The following is a 2,998-nucleotide window of genomic DNA, read 5'->3' as shown; positions in this document are numbered from 1 at the left end:
TGTCATCTGCATAGGACAATGCCTCCTCATCAAAATGTTGAAGTAACTCTGTCCCTCTGGCTAAAAACAGCCCGGGGCTATTTTTATACCCCTAAGGTAATTGACAAAATTGGCGTTGAGAACCTAGAGGTGAGAATGCTGTCAAATATCTGCTCCCAGGTGCTATATTTTGGCAGAAAAAATCAATTTGGGATATCTAATGTTGTTTTGTATTTTTTTACCGCACAATGTTATTCATTAGTGCGGCACTATGTGCATTTTATCATGCAAATGTGCCTGTTGAAGGTTTGAAAATGTCTTTGGTTTAAGACTAGACGGTATGAAATATTGGATTTCATTACAGTAAACAAGGGATTGTGAATGTATGAGGTGCAGTTCTCTATCACTCCGTGGTACTCAAGTTGATCTAGGATCTCCCTTACTTGTTTCTTTGCTTCATATTTTATTTGGTATTGTCTCTGTGGTTGAGGAGTGGGTTTTAATGGGATTGAGGTGACTCATCATCTCATCCAACATGTTTTCGGTAGAGTGCAGGGGCTAGCACTAACACCCACTACTGCGCGTATGAGTTTTTAACTGATTCTGGTACGAGGTTGGATAAAGCAGGTAAAAGTACTTCTTCCCCATTGGGCAATCCATTATGAACTCAGGCAGCCAATCTTTTTTCAGACAAAAGATGTTGTAACCATATGTCAGATTATCCCAAAAGAGATGCTTCACTTGTCTGTGTATGTCCCCTTCCATTTTGAGAGTTATTTCGTATAAACGATGTGGGACTCTTACCCTTGTTTCAGGTGTTTCCACCATGATATGCTTACGCAGCGCTACTGCCACCAGATAATCCATCAGGCTCCGGCGAGCTATTGTGACTTCTGTCATGCTGTGCAGCATCGTCTCTGCCTATTCTTCGTTCAGAAGAAGAGTCCTCAGTAGCCTGGGCATTTCTAATTTTAATCCTAGCTACCTTCTTCTTTTTAAATTGAGGTTTAGGAGTATTTTGTTTTTCTTCCTGCTTAATAATGTAGTCTGAAGTGTGATGTGTCTCCCTTTTCGGCTTGACTCGCTCTTCTGATCTGTGCTCTCACCCTCCGTCTCTCTCCGAATGTTTTTTTGGTGACTCCTGAAAGAAATGAGAGGAACATGCATCACAGTATCCTGATACCTGTCAGGCTTTCTAATATTGTCAGTTTCTTAAATTGTATTTTCGCTCTGTGTGTTCCTGTTAAGGAGACCCACTCCATGACTTTCTTTTGTTTATTTTTTTGTTTTTTATCCCATTTCTTCTTGGAAAAATTAGGTGCCTGCTTAGAGTTATCTTTTTCAGGATTGCTCTTAACTACTGGTTTCCCTGGTCTGGCTCCCAGATTATCTCTACCTAGTGAAGCATGTGTGTCCTCGATAATCTTAGGTAATTCTCGCTGCTGCTGTGGAGGAATGAATTTACTTAGGCGTTGGCGTATTGCCACTGTTGCTGCCTCCCCTTTTATGTTACTTAACATAATTGCAGATACTTGGGCAAAATAGCCCATTAGTTTCATCCCCAATGTCCACTGCCGACTCAGCCTCGTTCTGTATTTGTTTCAATACATCTGGTATTACTGCTATTGAGAGGGTACCATGAATTCTGATATAAACTGCAGTGAAGATTTTACCCCATGTGGCACAGTCTTCTATCGGGGGAGCCGTCCCCATCAGCAAGCAAATTGTTAGTATCATGTTTTTCCTGCGGGCCTGGATGGGGGAAAACTGCTTCAAGCTGTGCTGTTTTCTGAGCTATCCAGAACAGGATTTTTTCCCGACGGGTGGGAATCCTTCCCATAAAGCATTCAGCTTTTGGGGCTGATACCCATTGTAGCAAATTTATGTTGTGAAGCTCCCGCAGGTTGTACTGTCAAAGTTCTTAAGTATTATGTACGATTCCTGTACATTTTTACTAAGTTTCTATACAGTGAAATAGAAGATGCCAGACAACTGGTATAAAGATGTCTACAAGGAGTCGCCTCCTCGCACCCCAGATATCAAGCTGGAAACGTCGCTGCCAAACCCCACGCTGCTGCTGGTTGGAGCCTATCACTATGCAGTGGATGTGCCAGTGAAATGTTTCAGGGATTTGATTAATAGTCAGCATGAAAAGAACAAGTATTACTATTATCATCGTCAGTATCGCCGCTTCCCAGACCTGACTGAGTGTGTGGAGAAAGATAACCTATGCCATTTTGAATTAGAGATGCAATGGAGAAGAGAACATAAAATTGACCAGGCGATAGAGCAGATAGTCCAGCAGAGGATGCAAGCTTGCCATCAGCGGGCAAGGGACAGCTACATCCAGAACTGTGCCAAGGAAGTGGAACGGTGTGAGGAAGTTGCATAGACCTTTCGATCAAGATATGCAGACCTGGGCGTGCATGGGAATGCCTGGAAGTGCCTCATGAAGCAGAAACATACAATGATTGCTGAAACTAAAAGCGCAGGCGGAAGCTGCTGAATCCTAACTTGATGTTTTTTCTCTCTTTCGACAGCTCATCCCACATTGTGGGAATGTGTCAGTGCCCCTTGGTCCCGAAATCAATCAGTGGATATTGCTGTGTTTTCAGATATTTGAGCAAATAGTCCTTGACTTCCACATCCTTCTGCAGCTAATGTCTGCAATCCATTTTGAGAATTTCTCCATAACGAACCAGATTTTGAATCTGGCCCTTTGTAATGGGCACTATGAGGTTTATTGAGTCTGATATGTCTGGTTGGTGTCTAATAGCAACCTACATTGATTCTTACCTAACTGCACAATAAAATATCTATAACAATTTTTTTTTGTAAGTCACTATACAGTAAACGCATTCCTTCTGCTTGTAGAGTAGCAGTGTCTGGATGCTGTGTTTAATATACTAAGAGAGGCCATGTTTCTCTTTCTTTACTGAGCGGACTGAGTCTCACGTGTTCTGTGGTATGGGGTAGGGATCCTTTAAACCAATGAATATGCTCTTGGTAAATTAACGGG

The 2,998-nt window shown here is 42.2% G+C and overlaps 1 pseudogene; it reads left to right on the top strand.

Annotated features, from left to right (window-relative positions):
* The first annotated feature begins 1,960 nt into the window (after positions 1–1,960).
* Positions 1,961–2,492, top strand: LOC144753239 (NADH dehydrogenase [ubiquinone] 1 beta subcomplex subunit 10 pseudogene; annotated as a pseudogene).
* Positions 2,493–2,998: the final 506 nt, after the last annotated feature.

Source organism: Lissotriton helveticus, chromosome 5_1 (genome assembly GCF_964261635.1).
Source record: "Lissotriton helveticus chromosome 5_1, aLisHel1.1, whole genome shotgun sequence".
In the NCBI taxonomy this organism is placed as follows: Eukaryota; Metazoa; Chordata; class Amphibia; order Caudata; family Salamandridae; genus Lissotriton; species Lissotriton helveticus.
The sequence above is the reverse complement of the archived record's forward strand: the minus strand, read 5'-3'. Positions and strand labels throughout refer to the sequence as shown.